Below are 8505 nucleotides of genomic sequence, written 5' to 3'. Positions count from 1 at the left end.
GGCAGCCTTTCTTTTATCCCATTAGCTGCAGCATGGCTTCCCTCCCAGGACCCATGGCAGGTAAGCTCAGTGGATGAGCAATGGTGTCTAAAAAAAGACAAAAGGCAAAGGAAGTTTGGAAGTCAAAGTTACAGACAAGTCTCCATTTGGGGAGAAGATTGGAATGTTGCAAGGTGGGAGCTGGGAGAGTCAGACATCCTGATGGAGACAGGAACAGCCAGGCTTAGGTGAGCATGAAAGCCAGCAGCTGCCTTCCCTGAAGACATAGTCCAGTGCAGGATTCAGGGTCAACCCAGTGGCAGAAGCCCAGGAGGTTCAGAACCATGAAGACAGCCAGTGGCTCAGGAGGAGGCATGGTGCCTACCAACAGTCAGCAGGACCATCAATTTTGGATCAACCATGTGGAGTGAGGTGTCCAGGAACTGTGTGTGAAACCAAGGAGTCTGTGCAACAAAGAGCCTGCAGGAGAGGCTGGAGGAAAATCAGGAAGATCAGAGGCTAGGGCAGCCTTGAATCCTGCTGGGACAGAGCAGATGGTCCAGCCCAATCCTAAGCCCTGGGCTCCAAGGAGACCTGGGGAGAAGGTATCAAAACTAACATGTGAGAGCCAGGAGCACAGCTGGGACACAAGGTGAGAACCCAGTGTGAGGACCCTGGAGAGGAGACGCTGGCAGGATCAGAAGTCCGACTCAAAGCTCAGCAGAGGAACAAATGCCTGGGGCAAGGGTCCTTGTGACTCTCTGCTCCAGGCCATGGTCAGGATGGATCCTGGAGGTCAAGTTTCAAGTGGACCCAAGGGGTGAAGTCAATGGCATATTGTTGCAAGTTTGCAGGGAGCAGAGGTGAGGGACCAGGAAGCCAGTGCAAGGCTCTGGGACCCTCAGCAGCAAGAGACAGGCTGGTCTCTTCTGTAAGATAAAGTTGGTCTCATTTGTAAGATAAAGTTGTTGCTGATCCTGGGCAGGTTGAAAGGTTGGTTTCTAAAGTGAGTTTGGTGCTGAGACGTGTATTGCTTCATAGCTGTGTGACCGATGGAATTAGGCGTGTCATGCGCGGCCAGAATTTTTTGTCAGGAACCCGAGTAGTCAAACCCGTTCGTATTTTTTGAACTCTCCTTCCGTTATTCCAGCTAAAACTTCAAAAGTTCCCTTCCGTGGAGTGCAGCTGGTCTCTGCCCTCCCCCCCCCGCCCCCCACTTCACCAAAAACATCATCTGCACGTATATCTTCTCATAAATGTAAATAAGGAAATAAGCACTGGGTATTTTCTTATACATAATTCATTTGCACAATCACTGAATGGAAAACACGAAATATTTAACTATTAAACTTTCATGGGATGTGGTAACTATGCATTTCTGATGCAAAAAATACATTTTCATGATTTAAATACCATTTTTATGGTAATAACTTGAGGCATTTGGACCAATACCTGCTAGATAATATTTCTTTTGTTTTTTAATAAACTCAATTATTCAATTGAAAAATTAATAAGAGGAAACCTTTGACTGTGTAGTGGAGTTTAATTTACAGATCATTTCTTAATTCTACTGCACTGGAACAAAGTTATAAGTGGTGCAGATCATCAAAAGATTACCATTTCAGAGTTTAAGATTAGTCCATTTAAACTTTATAATGATTTCCCAGAAAATTCTCTGCCTTTCAGAGGAAAGAAATAATGACAACTCACATAGATGAACTTGCTTTGGAAACATCTGACTTCTTAAACAGCCTGTATTTCCTCATTTGGCTCACTTAAAACCCTTGTGAAGACCCTGTTAGACATAAAATAGATAAACTAGCAAGAGCATACTGTATCGTACAAGGGACTCTACTGAACACTCTGTAATGACCCATATGAGAAAAGAACCTGGAAAAGGCTGGGTGTGTGTGTAGGAAGGGCTGATTTACCTGGAAAAAGCTGGGTGTGTGTGTAGGAAGGGCTGCTTTACTTTGCTGTAGACCTGAACTAACACAGCGTTGTGCATTGACATGTGTGTGTGTGTGTTAGGTGTTCAGTTGTGTCCCACTCTTTGCAACCCCATGGACTGTACCTCCAGGCTTCTCTGTCCATAGAATTCTCTGGGCAAAAATACTGGAGTGGGTTGCATTGCCTTCTCTAGGGGATCTTCGGACCCAGGGATCAAACCCAGGTCTTCTTCAGTGTAGGCAGATTCTTTACCATCTGAGCCACCAGCATCAACTATACTCCAATAAAAAATAATTAAAAAAAAATACAACCTGTGAAGTTAAAACATATTCACATTACTTCTCCTTCTGGCCTCTGTAGAGTGCCACCACTCTTGGCCTGAGACTGAGCCCTCTCCAGGGTCACTAGCTTGCCCTCAAGAGAAAGGACTCAGCTGGCCCCACGCATGGTCAAACGTGTCAACCTAAGCGCACCCCACCCACCCCCAGCTGACGGCTACCTTTCCTGGCATCTGATCCTGAAGGCACAGCAAGCACAGTCTGACTGCAAATCATTACCAGTGGGTGCAACACGTGGGCCAGGAAAATACCACACGGCTGGACTTGGACCCTGTCATGTGAATGAGGACCTCACGTCCCTGAGGAAGGGTTCTTGGAGGCCTGGGGGATGCCCACTGGTGCCTTTCAGAGGCCCCTCTGCCCACTGAGGTCAGTAGCCCATCACTCGCCACTAAAACTGATCCACGCGCCCGGAAAAGTTAACTGTCGCCCTGATTGCCGGGGAAACCAGGGGCAGCGGAATGAGTATTTTTAGTGTTCTTTGGTATTCGTTATCAAAAGTTGGCTAAAATCACCTGAAAGTCCATGGCCACGATTTTCCAAGGACAGGAGTAGGAATGTCCGAGGGACGAAACATAGCGTTTCCGCCGTGGGGGCCTCTGCCTGAGATCTCTCCCCTCCTCTGCTTTTCCAGCACATCCTTCAGCACCACTGCCAGGGAGCAGGAAACGCCGGACCCCAGAAGGTATTAGAAAGAGCTGGACCACCGCTCTCTATGTCCTCCCATGGCTGTTCCTGGAGCTGTGGAGGCTGCTTCCCACTGACCCGTGTTCAGATCAGCTGTGGAAATGCAGGGATGAGGCAGAGGAGATGCACCAGACGCAAGACGCTTGGAAACAGGACATTCACAGTTGCAGGACAGAAACCTCACGGGAAGTGTTCTCTCTCTGTGCCCTCGCAGTGCCTGGAAGTACACCATTAACATTTTTTAAAGCATGGGTCGACACGCTTTTGGGGAAGACAGAGGATGACATGGTTGGATGGCATCACCGACTCAATGGGCATGAGTTTGAGTAAACTCCAGGAGTTGGTGATGGACAGGAAGGCCTGGCTTGCTGTGGTCCATGGGGTCACAAAGAGTCGGACATGACTGAGCGACTGAACTGAACTGCAAGTATGGATCATCTCAAGCACAGCAAGAATGTTGGAACAAGCCCCCACCTCGTATCTACCCTGTAGTGGGCATTTCCACAGACCTTAGCCCTTTGCTCATGCAGCTCTCACAGGGCTGCTGAGAGGAGGAAATGAAAGACATGGGACACATGACCCCTGTCAGCACAGGTGTGGGCTGGCATGGGTGCCAACCGGGGGGAGAAGCTTGTCTCGAGATCATCACGGCTCACCCCACTGCTCTGTAACCTGGATGGTACAGGGGGGCCCGCACACTCTCCTGACCAGTAAAAACACAAAATCTCCATGCGATGCAAAGGCTTTTTCCACATACAGGATGCAGAGCAAACATCTGCTAACAAGAAACAGTCTCTTCCAGCAGAGGGAGGAGGCATGTGATTGAGGCCACATCTAACATCAATCAAAGGACCATAGCGAAAGTGTGTGTCGTATTCTCAACAAGCACACGTCTGCAGGTTCTTTTGAATTTGGAGGGATGGCTAGACAGCAGACATCTATTCCAGTTCGTCCAAGGCATTGAGCTGTCCAGAGAGGGCCTGTATTTCCGGTGACACTGTTTGTCTTTCTGGAGGAAGACTGTGAATCCCACAGCTTCATCTGGTGACTAACAGCACATATGAGCAAAGCACCAAATAACTCAAACCTTGTTCTCCGAGGGCTTTCTGCCTGCTGGGTATTGCTTACGTACCATGAGGAACTGAAGTCTAAGTCTCGGGGGTGGAGACCACTGCCGGTGAGACAGCAGAGGACAGCAAATGACCACAGTGAGTGAAAGCAGAATGCACAACCGTCTGTTGATTAAAGGACTCTGAGAACACAGAGTATTAAAACTAATCAAATAGTATCTAATAATATATCAAATAATACAAAAACTAATCAAATGACTCAGAATAAAGGAATGTAAAAAGACAGCATCCAGTGACTAAAACATGAGTGAATAAATAAAAGAGAGATCTGATTAAATGGACACCATCAAAATGAAAAGCTCTGATTTTTTATCATGTTTTGCAAATGTGTTTTGTTGAAGTACAGCTGACTCACAGTGTCAGGTTCATTCCTGCTGTACAGTAACGAGATTCGGTCATACCTGTATATACACTCTTGAGCAAGCTCCCTGTGCTGTATCGTAGGAGCTCGTTGCGTATCCATCCTAGGTATAACAGTATGCACCGGCTACTCTCAACCCCCCAACCCCCATCTCTCCCCACAAAACTTCTGCTCTTTACAAGGTGCTATTAAGAAAACAAAAAGTCAGCCTTGGGTGAGGACGAAATAGTTTTAAATCCTGTATCTTATAAAAGTGTACCGTACAACCCAGCAATTTCACTACCAGCTATATCTCTTAGAGAAATAAAAACATATCCACGTAAAACCTTGGTCATGAATGTTTAGAGTAGCTTTATGTATAATAGCCCGCAACTGGGAACAGCCCAAATGTCATCAACAGGTGAATAGATAAGCAAAATGCACCATCTATATCTGTAGTAATATCTCTCTCAGATTATAGTACTCAGCCATTTAAAATAATAAACCTTTGATGCCCTGCAACCTGGATGGCTCATCAAATAACCATGTTTATTTATTTTTGTTTGTATTTATGTATTATGTTCTGAAAAATAATCATGGTGATTGAATTTACATAAAACGAATACACTGTAGGCTGCCATTTATATAAAATTCTAGATGACACAAACCAAAGCCTGTTGATAGAAATAAGGCCAGGGATTTCGTGTTGATGGCCAGGGACGGGCGGGGAGACCAAGGGGCGCACTGGGGCTCTCAAGGGTGAGCACATGTCAACACTCGTCAAGTTATAGCCTTAACACTCACAGTTCATTATATGCCAATTTTACTTCAATAACACTTTAAAACATACATGAAAGTAAACAGAACAAGAAAAACAACACACTAAAAAATGGAATATAAAAAATGCAGTATAGAAAACAGAAGAACAGAAATATATGAAACCTGGAGAAGACAAATGAGATAGAAACCCAAGCACTTCAATGATTACATTAGATGTGTATGTTCCATACAGTCGAATCATAAGACACAGATTTTCAAACTTGATTTAAAAAAGCAAATCCCACGATAAGTTGTCAGCAGGAGAAACACTTCAGATTCAAGGACACAAATAGCTTGATCATGAAAGGATGAAAAAGATGCTTTGTGCAAACATTGATCGTGAAAGACCTAGAGCAACAATATTAATACCATAGAAAATAGACTCAGAGACAGGAAATATTGCCGAGTCAAAGGGGGACATTTCAGGATGATAAAAAGTGTCAATTCACAGTTCGGTTCAGTTCAGTCGCTCAGTCGTGTCCAACTCTTTGCGACCCCATGGACTGCAGCATGCAAGGCCTCCCTATCCGTCACCAACTCCCAGAGTTTACCCAAACTCATGTCCATTGAGTCGGTGATGCCATCCAACCATCTCATCCTCTGTCATCCCCTTCTCCTCCTGCCCTCAATCTTTCCCAGCATCAGGGTCTTTTCCAATGAGTCAGCTCTTCAAATGAGTCAGGTGGCCCAAGTATTGGAGTTTCACCTTCAACATCAGTCCTTCCAGTGAACACTCAGGACTGATCCACAGGAAAGCATAAAAAATATTAATGTATAGATAATGCTGAAGCTGAAGCTCCAATACTTTGGCCACCTGATGCAAAGAGCTGACTCATTGGAAAAGACCCTGATGCTGGGAACAGTTGAAGGTGGGAGGAGAAGGGGACGACAGAGGATGAGATGGCTGGATGGCATCACCGACTCGATGGACATGAGTTTGAGTAAGCTCCAGGAGTTGGTGATGGACAGGGAGGCTTTGCGTACTGCAGTCCATGGGGTTGCAAAGAGTTGGACATGACTTAGTGACTGAACAACAGTAGACAACTAACAGCAAAGTTCTACCTCTAATGTTAATCACAGGATAATAGAAGGAAAGTGTGCATAGCCTTTGCCCCCTGCTTTTCTCTGCCTGTAGAGGTGAGCAGAAGTTAAGTTCCCTGTGGTTGAGTTTGCAGAGATTATGGCTGAGGCATAAGGCCCACCTGTATTTTGACAGGAAGACCGGTGAATGTGAGCCAGGGGCACAGAGGGTATAGACAGGTATGACTGTAAAAAGGGAAGGAGATGGGGCTGGAGGTGGGACCGGGGATGGACTGAGAAAACAGATGAGAGAAGGAGAGAGAAAAGGACTCTGACCTGCAGCTTCATGAGCTAAGTTCCACTCATCGACTTTCTGCTCACGTAGGAGATAAAATGGGGTCATCCCCACACCGCAGATGGAAGACTGAGGTCCTGGGGGGAGAAGCACCCCTCTCGGGAGCAGGTTTATGACTGAGCCAGACTCCTAAGTGTCTGGTCCACTGGCCACACCAGGCTCCGTGTGGGCAGCCCCTCCAACCACCTCTCAGGGTGACTCCAAGCTCACATGGTCCCTGGGACCGGCTTCTCATGCAGTCTGAGACACAGGAAAGGCCACTGGCACATATTTTCCCAGGATCGAGTTTGCTGGTTCTGCCTGTGAGGATGTGAAAAGAGGGCTTTGAAAGGCAGGTGACTTCCCAGAGATACAGAGGCTCATCTCTCCTTCACCCACCTGGGGTGGCCAGATTGAAATAACAGCACCTTCAAGGACTAGCCGGGTGCATGATGACTCTGCCTCTGACACCGGCTGTGTCTGAGAAGCCAAAGAAGCAGGGTGATTAGCTAAGAGCTCCAGGCACCACCGGGAGACACGGCCCCCACCCTCTTTCCCCAGTGGATGCCCTTGACCTCATTAAAAATAAGATGCGGCAGAAATCAGAGAGGACCCAGCCTCAGCCCTGGAGCCTGCTAAGATTAGTGGGAGTTCTGAATGCCCTCCCCCGCTTCTTGGACCTAGACTTCTAAGGAGGGGCCAGGGGCAGCATGCTCCATTAAAAACCCATCAGCTACAGAAATTATTTTTAGTAAATTGATGACTTCGTGGAGGGCTGGGAATGCTACACAGAGGACTGGAGCGGTGACAGGGACAGCCGGGTCAGACGATGTCAGGAGCTGGAGCTGGAAAGGTGGGGAGCATGTGTGCCCAGCCCTGTCACACCCCAGCTGTGCAAATGTAGGCAAGGCACTTGACTCCTCAGAGCCTCAGCTCCTGTCTTCATGGTAACGATATTGTAAAGGTACAAAGAACCGTGACACAATATGCGAAATGCTTTGTGTAGTGCCTGCCTGGTGCGTGCAGCTGATCGTTATAAACTGTAAGTCAATGCTTTCTTACTAGTCTACATGAAGTCCCTGGCCTACAAGCAGGATATGTTCCATTATTTCCTGTGTTAGAAACCTGTTTATGTCATTGTTGTACCCAAAACACACTGACTGGTTTGCACAGCCAAGTGGTGCTGAACAGCACACATTCTGGAGTCTACTGGGCTTTGAGTCCTGGTTCTGCCTTTCATGGACTCTCAACTCCCAGCCACTCACAAAGCCCTCTTTGTTGCAGTGCTTTGTTTTGTTTTTCTGAAGATAAGAAACATGCAGGGTTGTTGTAAAGATTAAATGAGCTGCTACTGTTATGTATCACCCTTTGTTCCTGAAACGTCTCCCGCCAGGCTCCTCCTCTATCCATGGGGATTCTCCAGGCGAGAATATTGGAGTGGGTTGCCATGCCCTCCTCCAGGGGATTGTCCCAACCCAAGGATCGAATCCTCATTACAGGGGGATTCTTTACCATCTGAGCCACCACGGACGCCCAAGAATCCTGGAGTGGGTAAGCCTATCCCTTATCTAGGGGATCTTCCCAACCCAGGAATTGAATCGGTCTCCTGCACTGCAGGCGGATTCCAGCTGTGCTACCTGGGAAGACCTAAAGATTCAATGAGCTACTTCTATTCACCCTTTGTTCCTGAAAATTCTTTCTCATGAGAGTGTGGACACAGGATGCGCATGGGAACAGGGGGCAGAAGATAGGAGGGGACGAGGTTTCTCTTTATTCCTGAGTGTCCCTGGTTCTGTCTTGAGGCAGATCGCAGTCCGGCTGAAGGCTGCCTGGGCCCCTCTATATCTCAGTTATGACCATGAGCAGATTGATTTGGCTGTAAACCAGGTAGCAGAGGGCCTTCAATTC

Source organism: Bos mutus, chromosome 4, assembly GCF_027580195.1.
Source record: "Bos mutus isolate GX-2022 chromosome 4, NWIPB_WYAK_1.1, whole genome shotgun sequence".
Lineage (NCBI taxonomy): Eukaryota > Metazoa > Chordata > Mammalia > Artiodactyla > Bovidae > Bos > Bos mutus.
The sequence above is the reverse complement of the archived record's forward strand: the minus strand, read 5'-3'. Positions refer to the sequence as shown.